This window comes from Barbus barbus (assembly GCF_936440315.1).
Source record: "Barbus barbus genome assembly, chromosome: 49".
Taxonomy (NCBI): Eukaryota; Metazoa; Chordata; class Actinopteri; order Cypriniformes; family Cyprinidae; genus Barbus; species Barbus barbus.
In genome coordinates this window covers 6,381,936-6,400,927 of record NC_136727.1, presented here as the reverse complement: position 1 = coordinate 6,400,927, position 18,992 = coordinate 6,381,936, and the positions used below count along the sequence as shown (strand labels likewise).

Here is an 18,992-nt window from a genome sequence, read left to right as displayed (position 1 = left end):
CTGTCTGTCTGTCTGTCTGTCTGTCTGTCTGTCTGTCTGTCTGTCTGTCTGTCTGTCTACCTACAGTATCTATCTATCTGTCTATCTGTCTGTCTGTCTGTCTACAGTGTCTGTCTGTCTGTCTGTCTACAGTGTCTGTCTGTCTGTCTACCTACAGTATCTATCTATCTATCTGTCTATCTATCTATCTGTCTGTCTGTCTGTCTGTCTACAGTGTCTGTCTGTCTGTCTACAGTATCTATCTATCTATCTATCTATCTATCTATCTATCTATCTATCTGTCTGTCTGTCTGTCTGTCTGTCTGTCTGTCTGTCTGTCTGTCTGTCTGTCTGTCTGTCTGTCTGTCTATCTATCTATCTATCTGTCTGTCGGTCTGTCTGTCTGTCTGTCTGTCTGTCTGTCTACAGTGTCTGTCTGTCTGTCTACAGTATCTATCTATCTATCTATCTATCTATCTATCTATCTATCTATCTATCTATCTATCTATCTATCTATCTATCTATCTATCTATCTGTCTGTCTGTCTGTCTACAGTGTCTGTCTGTCTGTCTACAGTATCTATCTATCTATCTATCTATCTATCTATCTATCTATCTATCTATCTATCTATCTATCTATCTATCTATCTATCTATCTATCTATCTATCTATCTATCTATCTATCTATCTATCTACCTGTTTGACTCTCTCTGTTTCTACCAGTCATGACACCATGTGTCTCTCTCCCACCTTTCGTGTTTAAACTCAACGATCCTCAAACGAGTAGTGCCAGATGAAAGTGTTTTGGTAGAACAACTCCAGAGCTAATCCACTTACATTCAAGCCGAAATCCCTTTGAAAAGCGAGAGAATAGGGAGGGCAAGGCAGCAACGAAAGAGGGCCTGCAAAAACAGTCTGGCAGCAGTGAACTCTTGAACCCTTGGCTGAATGAGGTGAGGAAAAGAAAAGAGAGAGCTGGTGGAGTTAGTAAATGTGGGAAGGACTCCGTGATCAGCTTAGAGGAAAATGAATGTGTTTTTCTTAATCAAGAAAGGCTGTTGTTGAATGAGAATAAGGACATTGTGACCTCTAGCAATCCTTTGTAACACGCTAGAAGAAACTGTTTCACATTAACAGAGCTGTGTTTATATGGTGGATACACGTTTTACCAAGTTTGTACTCTGATTGTGGCCTTAGCGTGGTATGTGTAAGCATGTCAAAGCCATCTCTTACATTGTGTTGTCACATTTGTACTAAAATCAAGTATTTGGTCCTCCACCATTTTTTCCATGTTACTTTATTTAATCAGAGATGAGATCAATTTTATTATTATTATTAAAATATAGAAACAGATGTTGAAGTATTTGTGTTAAAGTATTTATTAATTTACTTTTATTTAAGATTTCATAAAGAATCTGCCAAGAAATGTTTTCAAATAAATTTAAAAATATATATATATATTATTATTTAGACCGATGTTGAATCATGTATTTAAATTTTGATTTATTTATTATTTATTGTATACTTTTTAATTTCAGATTTCATAAAGAATATGTCAAGAAATGTATTAAGAATCCTAAAAGTGAAATTATTTTAACAGATGCTGAATTATCTATTTTAATTTGTCAAGATTTGTTTTACAAATTAAAAAAATTATAATAAAATAAGTAAATGGAATCAAATTGGTGTAAAAATCATTTTCACTCAGAAATTGCAAAAAAAAAAAACAATTCACACACAATTAATGACATGAAATGTCAAGTAACATCAAATTAAAAATGAATTCTTAAGTAGAAAACTGAAATAGTGTTTTCTTATAAACCTACTCCAATAATAATTTTTTATTAACAAAAATCTATTACCATGTTAGCAGCAATTTTTCTTAATAGTACATTTAATTTTTTCCATCTGTGTATTTAATGAATAATATTGTCCATTCTCTAGTCCATGTAATCTTTCCCAGCAAATTAGAAGCCCTTTAGGTCAAACAGTTCCTTAAATGCGTTCCACATGTTCATACTTTAAAAACAGCGGGGAAACTGTAACTGTACTCTGGACTGTCCTTACATTAATTTCATTTTATTAGGTACTTTAGTGTTACGATCATAATGTGAGCTCATGCGCTGGTCATTTTAGCTGGTTTGGCACAACTAAAGACAGCTAAACCTAAGCTCAGTCATATAAATTTCGGGATAGACATCTTTGGATTGAAGCGCTAGACTATGCTTTTTGTTGTTTGGCTCCTTGACAGCCGTCGTTTGGTTTTTAATAATGAACCTTTTAAATATATTGTGTATAGTTCTGTTCTCTTTGTCTTTTGGTATTACATTTGAAGCCTGGTTTCTTGCTAGAGAATTATGTGTTACGCTAATGCTAAGCTACATGCTACGTTGACTAGCTTTAATGATCATGGCAGCCACCTTGGTGAAATAATATCAAAAATAACCTCTGGAATGGCACAATTTAGTGCTAAATGTCTTGAAAAAACAATGATTGACAGGCAAAACCTTACAAAAAATCTATTTATCATAGTTACTTAAAAGATTATAAGGCTAACAACCTCACTAATTCACAGATCTCCTCTTGAGAATATTTGTGGTGTTTTGTTTGTTCATCTGCTCTTCCAGGAATGATATGAGCTGTGATGTAATTCACTGGATCAGATTCGCTGAATTGCCACATAACAGAAATCCTGTCTGGAACGATTCACATCTGAACTTAATTGTCCATTCGTTTGGACAGGCAGACTGAATATCTCTCTGTTTTGACGAGCTAAACGCTCCCTGGTCAAGGCCGATGAAGAGATTTCAACTGATCTGTTCGGTCGGATACCATGGTGAATTCAACAAATACAAGTTTATGAACCCAATAGTTGGATAGCTGGAATGAAAAACATTCTTTTTGCACCTTGTTACTGGAGTACTTTAACATCTGTGATGTATCATATAAAACCAACGGTTCACATCTTTACAGCTCGTTTCAAAGTGGGAACCGACACCTTTTGGACCTATTTTATTCTTTGACCCTGCCAAACTATTTATTGTGAACGGTGCTGGTCAGGAAGAAAAAGCTGAAAAATTGCCATAACGCTCAACATTTTAAGGTTAAAACAAACCTCTAATACTATTTTATTAAACTTTGGCATCTACATCTTTATTCTACTTTATTTTTCTATTTTATTTAATTTTTTTAAAATTGTTATGTTATTTTAGGGCTGGCAATTGATTAAGATTTATTTAAGAAATTAATTGTGATATATATACATATATATATATATATATATATATCACTGATGCACTTTACATAGATTTGTGAATGCACAATAATTTAATACAAATCTAGTTATGTCAATTTTGTTCTTTGTATTAATTTTATATTATTCTTATTATTAAAATATAAAAAAGTATATAGATGTATAGTTAGGCTAATTTATTCAAAATTATATTTAATTTGTGCTAATGTTATTGATTGTTATTTTTAGGTCCGTTCGATTGATCAAAACATTTTTTTAAATTCTGATTATATTGATGATATACACACATCTGTGAATGCTTGTCAATTGAATTCAATAAAAAAGTAAATTTATACTAAATTATATATTATTGATTTTATTTTTTTACATTTTCATTCAGTTTATTTATTATTACATTTTTAGGACTATCAGTTGATTAAAATGTTTAAAACAATTTGATTATATTGATAATATACACATGATGATATGAATGCATACCAATCTAATAATTTTTTCTAGTTTGTATATTACTGTACTATTGATTTATAATGTTTTATTTCTTATTTTTAGGGCTTTCATTTTATTAATATATTTAATTGGACTTACATGTGAATTATATAGTAAGCTATTATTTTATATATTATTATTACTATTTATTTTTTTTATTTTTTACAGCTGTTAACCAAATAAAATATAGGTTAATCAAATAATTATTCATTTAAAAAATCTCACATTATCTTCAAAAAAAATATTTTTTATGATTGTATTTAGGATGCATTTGCTTAATAGAATACATTTTGTAAACTTAGTAAATTCAACCTAGTAAACTTTAGTGTAGCCCACAAACTGCTTTGTTTCAATCAGGAGAGCGTTGCTGTTTTTCTTGGGTAATTACATCAGTTACACTGCAGTAAAAAATCCATAAGCAGCTCCTGTCATGACCTCTGCCTCTGTTTGATGTGTTTCCGCTCATTGCCGCCCCGCTGTCACACTACAATACATCGGAATGTGGACGAGATTTCTGCTTTAGGGAGAAACACACACACTGTAAACACACACACTCACACAATTAGGAGCACATCCAGTGGAGGGACTCGCCGTGTACATGTACACACTGGATTTTTAACTGTGTGTGTGTGTGTGTGTGTGTGTGTGTGTGTGTGTGTGTATGTGTGTGTGTGTTGTGGCTACAGCTGGATTTCTACAGTGTTTAGTGAAGGAGACAGATGTTGTTCGCTGGTGTTCAGTGTGCAGTGCAGCTGTCGGACAGAAATACAAATTATTCTGCTCTACATATCGCAAGCTAAAGACCCCCACACCTGTTGCAGGTATGGTGGGATTAAGTTTTTATGAATTTTTATTTTATTTCTAGTTAGGCTAATTTCTTTTTATTTTATTTTATTTTATTGTTGTTAACCAATTCAAATATTTAAAGGATTTTTCATGCACTTTGATTATATGCATAATTCTTCTAGACTAGTTAGGCAATTTTTATTTATTTTTTGAAGGCTATCAACTGATTAAAATATTTAATTGAAATGATGTAGTTGTTATACAATTACACAGCTGTTGTATTGCAGTTGAATTTCAAATCATAATGTACAGATAGGCTAATTTATATTTTTAATTATTCTATATTTTATATTGCAGTTGCCCTTGGAATGGTTTCACAATTTTTTTTCAGCTTTTTCTTCATATATAAATATGTTTCTCAATATATAATGCCTACTGATTCGCATACTGTGAAGCTAATCCAATATTGTCACTTACAGTTATATTTCAGAAGGCATCATGCAAAAAAAATTAAGAAAAATTTAAGAATAAGCAGACTGGATTAAAAAACTGAATGAAAAATATCAATGGGTAAAACTCATAAAAGCAGCTTTAAAGTATAACTCCTGATCAGAGTCCATTAAATCTCCATCTTTAATGATTCAGTAGCCATTTCTTCCTGTTTTTAAGATAACTTCCTGTCACTGAGATCATTTTCTCTGCCCTCTGGCACAATCTCACCCCTTCATGAATAAATCATTAATTATGCAAGACTAATGCTATCATAATTGACGGTTTGACATCTAGTTTCTCTTTAGACCTGACTGTTAGTGTTACTAGCATGCTAACTGTGTTGGACAACAAAACCTTAAACTGAGGTGCGTAAACTGATCCTAAAAACTAAACAGCAACATTTTTAGATTGAAATAGCGTGTGGTAGCAATGTTTGTACAATCCCAGTTTTATGTTCTTTGCCTTTGTTTTGTTTTAGCATCTGTATGAGTGAGTTTAGCGCACCTTTAGCATTTAGCAGGCCTCTGTATGCCAGCGCTAAGGTCTTAGCGAACATTTAAGCCACAGTTGAGTGAGATGTTGCCAAGAAAGATGGATAGAAGGGGGAGGGAGTGAAAAAGAGAGCTAGTGTGACTCTTTTACTTGCGAGTCATTCATCTGTTTTTGCGAGTCGTTCATCTGTTTGCGCTGAGAGACGTGTGTTGTGATGTTTTTATCGTTTGCTGGCTGTCGCTCTCAAATCTGTGTTCAGCCGGCCTCAGTAATCTTGCCTGATCTTCCCAATCCCTCGGGCCACTCGCAGACGCCCACATCTGCCATCGTGATGTCATCAACACGTGACGTGCCGCTTTGGATGGAGTGTTAATATTTGATACCCACCATAGCCTCTTTCTCTTAATTTCATTCTCATTCTCTCCTTTTATCTTCCTCAAGAAACAAAAGACAGAGCACTTTCTTTTACAGTCTTTTACCTGTAACAAAGAGAAACAAGAAAGAATGCTATTAGAATAAATGTAATTGTATATTAAAAGTTGTTTGTTTTTTTTTGGCCACGCCTGTTAATGGAGGGTTAATGGCTGATATATATTTATTAGCTGATATTTGAAATATATATATATATATATATATATATATATATATATATATATATATATATATATATATATATAGAGAGAGAGAGAGAGAGAGAGAGAGAGAGAGAGAGAGAGAGAGAGAGAGAGGTTTAGTGGTTTAATTTATTAATAATTTAGCATCAATAATTAAATAATTAATGTTGGCATGTTTTTTAAATTTGAATAAAATGAAAACTAAAAGACTAAAAGCCAATATTTTATTCACAAATGAACATAGAGAATATAACAAATGTTTAAACTGAGAAATCCACTTTTATCCAATAAATGAGCTCATTTCAAATTTGATGCCTGCTACAGGTCTCAAAAAAGTTGGCAGGGGGGAGCAACAAAGGTCTAAAAAAGCAAGAACTTTTGAAAAGATTCAGCTGAGAGAACATCTAGCAACTAGCTATAAAATGGATGTCTTAGAGAGGCAGAGTCTCTCAGAAGTAAAGATGGGCAGAGGCTCTCCAATCTGTGAAAGAGTGTGTAAAACGATTGTGGAATACTTTAAAAACAACAATTTCTCAACGTCAAATTGCAAAGGCTTTGCAAATCTCATGATCTACAGTGCATAACCTCATCAAAACATTCAGAGAAACTGGAGAAATCTTGCGTAAGGGACAAGGCCGAAGACCTTTGTTGGATGCCCATGGTCTTCGGGCCCTCAGACAACACTAAATCACTCATCGGCATGATTGTGTCATTGACATTACTAAATGGGCCCAGGAATACTTCCAGAAACCACTGTCCGTAAACACAATCCGCCGGGCCATCTGCAGATGCCAACTAAAACTCTATCTTGTGAAAAGGAAGCCATATGTGAACATGGTCCAGAAGCGCAGTCATGTCCTGTGGGCCAAAGCTCATTTAAAATGGACTGTTTCAAAGTGGAAAAATGTTCAATGGTCAGACGAGTCCAAATTTGACATTCTTGTTGGAAATCACGGACGCCGTGTCCGCCGGGCTAAAGAGGAAGGAGACCTTCCAGCGTGTCGTCAGCGTTCAGTTCAAAAGCCAGCATCTCTGATGGTCTGGGGGTGCATAAGTACATACGGTATGGGCAATGTTGCATGTTTTGGAAGGCAGTATGAATGCTGAAAGGTATATAAAGGTTTTAGAGCAACATATGCTCCCCTCCAGACGACGTGTATTTCAGCAGGACAATGCAAAACCACATACTGCAGCTATTACAACAGCATGGCTTCGTAGCAGAAGAGTCCAGGTGCTGAATTGGCCTTCCTGAAGTCCAGATCTTTCACCTATAGAGAACATTTGGCACTTCAAAGACAACCATGAACTCTTCAGCAGATGGAAACCTATATCAGGCAAGAAAGGGACCAAATTCCTACACCAAAACTCCAGAAACTCATAACGTCGATAACCAGACGTCTTCAAACTGTTTTGAAAATAGGAGGAGATCCTATACCATGGTAAACATGCCCCCATCCCAACTATTTTTTTTATTTTGAGACCTGTAGCAGGCATTAAATTTGAAATGAGCTCATTTTGTGCATAAAATTGTAAAATTTCTCAGTTTAAACATTTGTTATGTTATCTATGTTCTATTGTGAATAAAATATTGGCTCATGTGATTTGAAAGTCTTTTAGTTTTCATTTTATTCAAATTTAAAAAATCTCCCAACATTTCCGGAATTCGGGTTGTACTTATATTAAATATTTCCCTTACATATTATTACATATTATATAATATATTACTCCCTTATATATTATATTTAATTATATTTAAAAAAAAAAAAAAAAAAAAAAAAAAAAAAAAATATATATATATATATATATATATATATATATATATATATATATATATATATATATATATATATATATATACAGTCATGGCCAAAAATATCGGCACCTATGGTAAATAGGATCAAAGAAGGCTGTGAAAATTAATCTGCATTGTTAATCCTTTTGATCTTTTATTTAAAAATTCACAAAAAACTAACCTTTCATTGGATAATAAGAATTTAAAATGAGGGGAAATATCATTATGAAATAAATGTTTTTCTCTAATACACATTGGCCACAATTAACGGCACTCTTTTATTCAAAACTTTTTGAAACCTCCATTTGCCAGTTTAACAGCTCTAAATTTTCTCATATAATGCCTGATGAGGTTAGAGAAAACCTGACAATAGATCAGAGACCATTCCTTCATCCAGAATCACTCCAGACCCTTTCGATTCCCAGCTCCATGTTGGTGCTTCTTCTCTTCAGTTCACCTCACTCATTTTCTACAGGGTTCAGGTCAGAGGACTGGAATGGCCATAGCAGAAGCTTGGTTTTGTGCTCAGTGACCCATTTTTGTGTTGTTTTTGAGGTTTTTGCTTGGATTATTGTACGGTTGGAAGATCCAAACATGGCCCATTATAAGGCCCATGTTCTAATAGAATCAGTCACTTATTGATTATTTATGTTGGTATTTGATAGAATCCATAATTCCATGTGTCTAAACAAGATGTCCAGGACCTCCAGCAGAAATATAGGCCCACAACATCAAAAATACAGCAGTATATTTCATTGTACACATGAGGTAATTTTTATCCCTGTGTTCACCAAACCCATCTTGAGTGTTTGCTGCTAAAAAGCTCATTTTTTAGTTTCATCTGACCATAGAAGCCAGTCCCATTTGAAGTTCCAGTCGTGTCTGATAACTGAATATGCTGGAGTTTGTTTTTGGATGGCTAAGAGAATTTTTCTTGAAACCCTCCCGAACAACATGTGGTGATGTAGGTGCTGTTTGACATTTTTTTAAAGATTTTCTGACCCCGAGACTCAATTATTTTCTGCAATTCTCCAGGTCCTTGGGGAGTCTTTAGCCACTCAAACTCTCCTCCTCACCGTGCATTAGGACGATATAGACGCACGTCCTCTTCCAGGCAGTTTCATAACATTTTATGTTGATTGGAAACTCTTAATTATTGCCCTGATAGTGGAAATGGGAATTTTCACTGCTCTAGTTCTTTTCTTAAAGCCACTTCACTAATTTGTAAAGCTCAATTACCTTTTGCTGCACATCAGAAATATATTCTTTGGTTTTTTCTCATTGTGATGGATGATTAAGGGAATTTGGGCTTTGTTTCCCCTCCTATTTATATTTCTGTGAAACAGGAAGCCATGGCTGGATAATTTCATGTTCATAATCACCCTGGAGTGCTCATAATTGTGAATATGAATGGGAATATACTTCAGAGATATTTTACTGTGCCAGTAATTGAGTTCAACGTGTATTTGAGAAAAACATTTATGTCATAATGATATTTCCCCCCATTTTAAATTCTTATTATCCAATGAAAGGTTAGAATTTTGTGAATTTTTCAGATAAAAGATCAAAAGGATTAACAATTCAGATTAATTTTCACAGCCTTCTTTGATCATATTTACCAAGGGTGCCGATATTTTTGGCCATGACTGTATGTATGTGTATATATATATATATATATATATATATATATATATATATATATATATATATATATATATATATATATATATATAATATTTTGTTAATAATTAATTTATTGTAATTTATTTAATTTACTAATAATGTGATAATGTAAATAAAGATTTTATTTCATTTAAAAAAGTAATTCTGCTGTTAATTATTTTATCTCTTTTGTTTTTAACAAAATATTCAAATGTTTTAAAATAATATAAATGTATTTTATGTGTTTATTTATATAAACCTTTATATTTATTTATTTTTAACATTTTATTTTTTTTTATTAAAAAAATGGCATTTTTAATAATATTTTAATATTTATTTGTTAAAATTATTGCATCTCTTCATTTTTCCTACTAATAACGTAATTCTGATATTTGAAGTAAAAAATGATCTTGCATTTTAGTTGTTGAATGATATCTTTTAAGTTGACACAACTTGCAGCTTCTGAATTTGTTCATTCACCTTAACATTTTAAGTTTTCACGGTCTCAATGGGTTTGTAAGTTGACTGAACTAGAGTATTAGCCCCCGCCGCAACTTAAAAAAATGTGTTGAATCAATTCAATAACGATGTCACGTTCTCAACGTCACTTATCGCGAGATGTTTGTCAGCCATCTTGATGAGCTTCGCTACAAAGTTTGGAAACTTTCTCTATCAACAAATTTATTAAATATTTGTATTTATTTGGTTTAATGTGTGTAAAATTACGTATGCTGTCTAAGAAAAATACAAGTGTGGTTTAAAGCGCCATATTTGCTAGTTATTTGTATGCCAGTGTTATTTTCACGGCACTATGAAGCCTCAAAATACATGCAGTTCCACAGTATTTTCCACATAAATATTATAATACATATTCTCCCATGCGGTACTGAGCTGAACTTATCTGGAGAACAATAAAAATACAGTTTGATATGTATTATTTGAGCCCAGTGCTGCGTTAGAGACCATTCAAACAGAGCGCGAGATGGAGCTCAATGGACAACTGTATGGATTAAAACATCGGGAATTTAAAAATCTTCTTTAAACTTTGACAGCGATTTATAATAAAAAAAGACGTCCGTCAAATGCATTATACATAGATGATGAATTAGGGGAAAAAAAGATAACTATTCGAACTGTCCTCTTTCTTCAAGTTATAAGCAAAGCGCATGAGCAGTTTGTTTGGAGTGCGTGCCTTTGATATTGCTGACAAGCTTGGTTCAGGCGAAGTTAAACTCTTCTTTCAGATTTCTGAAATAAAGTTAGTTATTGAAGTGCCTCACCGGAACCCACTGTAATGCTGCATGAATATACGGTCGTAAGTATGTTGCATTAGACATACACTAATAGTCAAAAGTTTTTGAACAGTAAGATTTTTAATGTTTTTTTAAAGAATTCTCTTCTGCTTACCAAGCCTGCATTTATTTTATCCAAGTACAGTTGCCGTGATCCCAAACCCCCTCACGAAAGAAGAAAGCCGTCGTGTTTACAACTGTGATGACGAGCACTTATCAGGATTAACTAAACGCTATATTTTCAAACGTATGTGAAATATTTAAAGTTCACGGAATAGAATCTTTAAAGTACTGAGAGTTTTATACTCCAGTCTGTTATTGTTTCAACATTTCCATACCCAGAAACATGACGCTGAACGAAACAAACTGTGATTGGTTGTTTGATATGTCGGTCAAACGGCCTCATGGGCGGGCCTTGGCCAATAAAAGCTGCCATGGATTCCAGACCTTCAGCCGTCGGTCTGAAGGTCTGGCTACGTGAGACTATCAAGGAAATGACTGTTGGAATTACAGTTGTGGGTGACCAGAGTGAGCACCATCAATCTGCAGTGATGTGGTCCTGGTAATAGAAGAAGAAATCTAGGTAATCTGGGGTTGTGACACGTTGTGGTGTTGTGTACTGCATTTGACACTCCAGGAGCATGCGCAAAAACCCCTTTATAAATCCCAGTCAGGGGAAGAATGTGCGTACGTGCATCTCCACCCCGTCTCCTCCCAGAAATCACCATATATGGAGCTTACAACAATGCATAACCTCATCTGCATATAATTTCCATGCATATTCCCATCCATGTGACACCATGTTTAACACCGTCAAAGGTACAAGGCGTTAAGGAAATATGAGATATGGACTAAATGCTATTTGTGCCACATTAATTTTTATTGCCAAAATCATCCAGAATGTTTTAAAATGTATCAAAATATCCCTAAAAACAAAAGTTCTCAGAAAAATAGCCTATTTTAGAATATACTTGACTACAGTCTTTCCTCTGAAATAGTATTTCAGTTGTTTTAAACAACTCAAATAAAATTAAATTTATATAGTTTTGCTGAAAAGTTGAACATCTTTTAGCTATTTTTAGTGGAAACAGGTAAGCCATTTATTGCAGTGTAAATACAATTGTCTGACTCGCGCGTCACTGACAAAGTATTTTAAAAAAGGAAACAGGCAAATCTTACCGTTGACCTAACGGAAGCATATAAAGAGAGAAGATGAGTGGGGCTAATACAAAGCCTTGTGGAATACCACATGATAAAGGTGCTGAAGCTGATGTACACTCACCCATATGAACAGAACAACTTCTATGTTAAAGATACGACTTAATCCAATTTAAGGCATTTCCAGAGATGCCAGCATATATTTCAAGGCGGGAAATAAGAATAAGATGGTCAATTGTATCGAAATTCTGTCATTAATTATTCACCCTCATGTCGTTCCAAACCCACAAGACCTTTGTTCATCTTTGGAACACAAATTAAGATATTTGTGATGAAATCTGAGAGCTTTCTGACCTTGCATAGACAGCAAGTCTACGTTGTGAGGGCATAGATAAAATTGTCTATGTGGCATCAGTGGTTCAACTGTAATTTTATGAGCTATGAGAAAACTTTTTGTGCGCAAAGAATACAAATAACGACTTTATTCAACAACTCTTCTGCGTCACCATCTGCCGCCATTCACTTGCATTCATGCGTCGTGGTCACTGACAGGGAAGAAAAGAATTGTTGAATAAGGTCATTATTTTTGTTTTAGCTTTTTGTGCACAAAAAGTATTCTTGTAGCTTCATAAAATTACGGTTGAACCCCTGATGTCACATGAACTATTTATCGATGTCCTTACTACGTTTCTGGGCCTGGGATATATTCTGTATATTTGTTTCAAGTAAATTTTTATTATTATCTTATTTATTTGAGAAATTATTTTTCTGTAATTCTTTCTGTAATTTCTATATAATTTGTTTCTTAGTTTGTATTTACAAACATTTAGAATCGTGTTGTGCATTTCTAATAAGACATATTTTACAGTTAAAAAGTGGTTTCTGCATGTTTTTAAAGTTTTCATTCATCAGTGGCATGACTTTGTTTTTGTTTTTTGTTTTTTCATGGTAATCCACTTTCAATGTGTTAATAGTTTTAGACACTAGGTAACTGAAATGTCATTTAGACAGATTTCTGGAATCTCTGTATGATTTTTAACATGTTTTAAGAATTTGTCCTTAAAATTTGGTCATTTGCAAGGGACAATAAAGTCATTTATATGGAACAAAATGTGTTATTTATTTGGTTGAATGTGCTATTGCAAGTTTAGAAAATATGCCACATTAAGTTTAATGAACTTAAATTGTAGTACAGATAACCTGAAAAATTAAGTTAACACATTTCAACTAAACTTCTCAAGTCCAGGTAACTTGAAATAAGTAGTTGGGTCAACTATTTTATTATGTCAACTAAAGTTTTTAAGTTGAAAGTACTTAGAATCAAAGCAAAACTAAAAAAATTGTTGAGTGAACTTTTATTTTAATTTTTTTACTGTGTACTTGATTCATATTTCCCCTTCAGCTGTTTTGACTCTGCCTGTAAATCAAGCCAAAACATTTAGCGCAGGTTTTCCAGAGCCTCTGTCCCCAGAGATGCTGCACGCTCAGGGGCATGATGTGCAGTGACCCACAACGGCACAGCTACATAAACACAGTAAAAACCCCACAGCACGAGTATGCGGACAAGCCCGGAAACCCTCCCAATCCCTCCGATGGGAATCACTAACTCATCTGTCACCTGGGGCCAGTTCTTCGTACGTCGCTTATTACATCTGAGATTATTTGAAAGATTCCAGATTCCTTATTATTTTCCCTTATTTTCCAGATTCCTTATTATTGCAGATTATTTGAAAGATTCCTTCTAATCCTGATAACTGATCTCTGGCTAATTTGGTTCTTCAAACGTATTTGCGTATTAGGAAAGGGCAGATGTATCGATACTCGAAACCACGATCAGTAATGCAGCGATTGGCTGGCGGCAAGACAGCAAAGTAATGACATCATATCTTTAAAAAAGACACCTGACAAAAACTTGACAAATTTCTGGTCCTTTATAAGGAAACAGCCAAGCGAACAAAACTATGTAAATGTTATAATAGATAAATGAAATGTGCACTGTTTTGAATTTATTTGTAATTGTTTTTTATTTATTACAAAAAAAAAATTCTAGTATTTATACAGGCTTTACATTTTTATTTCAATGTTGTAATTACCAATTCATTTAATTTTATATTTGAAGCAGATTTCCTATGTGACAGCATTAATTAAAGTTTCTTAGAGATTAAGTTATCTGCATCTCCTGGCTCCATCAAGCCACTCCCATAATATATGTGACCACTCAAATTAATGCACGACTGTATAGCATGTGTGTAAGACTCCAATACAATTATAAAGTAATTATTTCATCACTAATAAATCTTTCAATGAGTTTAACAGGCTGTGTCTATAGTATTATAGACAACACGACATTATTTTCTAATAAATCTTTTAATTATTATTATTTTAAATGATTGTCCCTGGACTAGTGGGGTACTCTTGTAATAAAGTAGCGTTGGCTGGGACATATTTTAAGTATCAATTCTGCTTAAAAAGATGCAATCTAATCCTGTTTACATGAAATAAACCTGCTCCCGAGCAGGTTTAAGCTTACGGACCTGTTGCTATGACAGCAAGTCCAGGATGAGCTTCAAAGAACCAAATGATCCAAGATCAAGCGAAATCGTCAACAATCAAATCCACCGATCTGAGTTAGCGACGTACGAAGAACGGGCCCCTGATGTACGATGACACTTGGCTATATTAATTTCAAGTGCTTATAGCGTACATTAACAATGCATTTAAGAAAATAAAGCCTTTAAGACCATTTAAAGAATATGTAATGGTCATATAAATATACTAAGAATATGTATTTTCTTAAATATGCTAAGAATTAACTAACTTTTAAAATATTTTTAATTATAATATTTTTATTTATAATTTATTTTATGTATTATTATGCTTTGTTTTTATTTGCAATTTTTGCTTCACTTTTTATTGTTATTATTTTGATTTTGTGTTCTTTCAGGCTTTTGTTGCTCATTTGTTTGTGTATATGACACAGTGTCATTGGCATACATGCATATGTGGTTGCGTGTGGAGTTGGGTCTCATTTTTGCCATGGCCCTTCACCCTTTGTCTCCAGCTCTATGAGACAGGAGCTAAAGATCATGGGAAAGGGGCCTTAAACATCCCGTCTCTCTTTGAAGCATATAAGAAGGATTGTCAGGGGCACCGAAATGCTCTTAGCCTCCTATTTTCAGCGCTAACTGCTGCTATGCTTGCTATGGTCATAACAAAGACTAATCTTCTCAAATATGCTATGCTAAAAACATTTGCGTGACTGACAGGTAGCTACTTTATATAGGTAAGTGTGCTTATGCCCTGTGAACAAGATTGCTTGTGAACATTCAAATGCGCTAGATCAAAACGGCTGCCTGGGCAAAATTTTAAAAGGATAGTTAACCCAAAAATGAAAATTCTGTCATTAATTACTCACCCTCATGTCGTTCCAAACCCATAAGACCTTTGTTCATCTTTGTACATAATAGTTAAGGCCACCTAATATAAAGTGGGACCGTTATTTATAAGCTGTTGTTGACATCCTATCTAAAACGTGATTTAGCCAAAAAACAACAACAATAACGTTACCACTTTAATATGTCTTGCAATATCCGTGCGTGCAAAGTTTCTGCGTGATCCTCAATATTCTCGGGGTCTGAATTGATATGGCAATATTGACAAACTTGCTGCTTTGGCAAGGGGCGGGGCAGTACTGAAACACCGTCTAAGCTGTTCGCCAATCACAACGCATGGGACAGCTAACCAATCATAACACATTTCGTTTTTTGGAAGGCGGGCCTTCATCAAACCCAGAACTAATCGAGCCGTTTGTGCCAGGCTGGAGAGAGAGGTATTATAAAAATGTAAATTATGTGAAAAATAATGAATTTTTCGAACCACCAAGCATGAGAGCATGTTCTAGTACATCCCCAAAACAAAATCAAGACTTTGTAAAAGAGCATAATTGGACCCCTTTAATGACGTCCTTGCTATGTTTCTGTGCCTTCATCGTGGTAGTACCCTTGGTGTCTATGGAGGGTCAGAAAGCTCTCGGATTTCATCAGAAATATCTTAATTTGTGTTCTGAAGATGAACAAAGGTCTTACGGGTTTGAAACGACATGAGGGTGAGTAATTAAAGACGTTCACCTCTATAAAAGTTTCCTGATAATTTACTCACCCCCATGTCATCCAAGATGTTCATGTCTTTCTTTCTTCAGTCACAAAGAAATTAAAGTTCTTGAGGAAAACATTCCAGGCTTTCTCTCTTATAGTGGACTTAAATGGCGCTCAATGGGTTTAAGGTCCAAATGGCAGTTTCAATGCAGCTTGAAAGGGCTCTGAACAATCCCAGTCGAGGAATAAGTGTCTTATCTAGCGAAATGATTGGTCATTTTGTTATATTTATACACTTCTAACCTCAAATGCTCGTCTTGCACAAGCTCTGTGATGACAGAATTTTCATTTTTGGGTGAACTACCCTTTTAAAGTTCATTCTGGACTTTATTCGCTCCAGAAGAGCATGAGTTCTCAATGGGGCCACTGAGGTTTAACAAAAACCATAAATATTTCGAAAAATTGTTGTGGCCCCCCCAATGCGATGTTTTGTTTCTACACAGCCTTTGAACTCCAATGAGTTGGGGTTAGTCGTGGCCTAATGGTTAGAGAGTCGGACTCATAATCCAAAGGTTGCGGGTTCGAGTCTCGGGCCGGCAGGTATTGTAGGTGGGGGGAGTGAATGTCCAGCGCTCTCTCCACCCTCAATACCACGACTGAGGTGCCCTTGAGCAAGGCACCAAACCCCCAACTGCTCCCCGGGCGCCGCAGCACTGCTCCGGGTGTGTGTTCACGGTGTGTGTGTTCACTGCTGTGTGTGTGCACGTTGTATGGGTTAAATGCAGAGCACGAATTCCGAGTATGGGTCACCATACTTGGCAGTATGTCACTTCACTTCACTTCACTTCACTTCACTTAAATGAGTTTGACACCGTGGCGTATGTAAACGCTGATATTGATCACGCTTATTTCACGCTACAACAGAGTACATTGAGATGATTTTGAATGGTAAATGGGAAAAAGACTGAAGCAGTGGTGGTCGAACCACTTTATTATGAAGTGATTAACTGGTTCAGACCAATTATGTAAATTATTTTTACTTTATTTTTAAACAAATTTTTTTTAAATGATATAGATTTATTTATCTTAATTATATTTTTGTTTTAATTATAAAAAGAGAATAAAATGAGCCACGTATAATCATCCAATTCTAGTTTTCATGACATCTAGAGGCATTTGCTTGAGTGAGTTCATGGTTGTGGAAATAATTGGCGCAAATAGTAGTTCAGCTATTGTGGACCTTTTTGGATGATGACAACAAACAAATGTTCGAAACTGTACTGAGCACTTCACAGTTTTAATATCAGCTACAAGATGCAACTAAAATATAATACATTTGCTTATGTTGTTGGCAGGCGGTTAGGAGCGAGTGCGAGGTGACCTTTCTCTCACCGTGCCCAAATGCGTTTTCCACGTATGTTCTCACAAGTGAAAAGTGCTTCCTCTTTCCTTTTCTGTCTCGCTGTCTTTCTGTCTCTCTTTCTCTCTATCAGTGAAAAAGCTTTTTATATCCCTGTTCTCCTGGCCTGGCCTGTCTCTCTCCATTTCCCTTGTCATTTGTAGGTCAGTTCCTCCTCTAATGCTCAACAGAGTTTGTCTTGTCCTGAGAGGGCCACACAGAGCAAATCCATTACTGGCCAAAACGAAAACAGCACAGACTAATTTTTAGAGCGCGTTTTGAGCGTTTTTTAAGTAGAGGAAAGTATGAAGTGCCTTAAATTACATTTGAAGTGATTTTTAGATATTAAAATACTTTTTTAAGAAGTTTAATAAGTAATACATTACCTATTTGTAGGTTAAGATCCTTAAAACAATGTGTTTCTGTGGCGCTTTCAAAACTGCTGTTTGTTTAAAAATTCCGACCAGCCTGGCACAGCAACAGTGGCTCAGCCAATGGCGTGAGTTTGGGGCGGGGCTATCTGTCTGCCTGACCAGTGGCAAAGTGGAAGAGTATTTTAAACTGTATTTTAACTGAATATATCATAATTTAACTAATGGAGACTTTGGTTGGATTCTCTGGTTTGGTTTGATTTTTGTTTAATTCTTATGTTACTTCTCGACATTGTTTCAAATTCTGCTCAGTTTCTGTAAAATCTGTAATAAAGTCAGAGATCTCAATATAACTACAAAGATTTGACCACTTAAAGGGATAGTTTACCCAAAAATGAAAATGATCATTAATTACTCACCCTCATTCCAAACCCGTAAGACCTTCGTTCATCTTCGGAACACAAATCCAAGAGGTTTCTGACCCTGCATAGACAGCAACACAACTACCACATGTAAGGCCCAAAAACGTAGTAAAGAAATCGTTAAAATAGTCCATGTGACATCAGTGGTTGAACCATTATATTATGAAGCTACAAGAAAACATTTTGTGTGCAAAGAAAACAAAAATAATGATTCTATTCAAAAATTTCTTCTCTTCTGTGTGAGTCTTCACACAAGAGTATCACTACACATATTACTTAGTGGTACTGTGCACTGTGGCTTGTTTACAAGCAGAGGAATGCACACACAAATATTAAAGGGATAGTTCACCCAAAATGAATATTCTGTCATTAATTCACCCTCATGTCGTTCCAAAGGCGCAAGGCCTTCGTTCATCTTCAGAACACAAATTAAGATATTTTGATGAAATCCGAGAGCTTTCTGGTCCTGCATAGACAGCAACGCAACTGACGCAATCAATGCCCAGAAAGGTTGTAAGGACATGTGAAATGGTTCGACCTTGGACTGATATGGAAGAGAAGAAATTGTTGAATAAAGTTATTTTTGTTTTCTTTGCACACAGTATTTTCGTAGCTTCATAAAATTACGGTTGAACCACTGATGTCACATGGACTATTTTAACTATGTCCTTACTACCTTTCTGGGCCTTGAACATGGTAGT

At 34.8% G+C, this 18,992-nt stretch overlaps 1 protein-coding gene across 1 annotated transcript in view; it reads left to right on the top strand.

The window, feature by feature from the left end:
* Window positions 1-18,992, top strand: part of LOC306867546 (aryl hydrocarbon receptor-like) — a 50,263-nt gene that overhangs the window by 11,720 nt on the left and 19,551 nt on the right. The window lies entirely within an intron of this gene.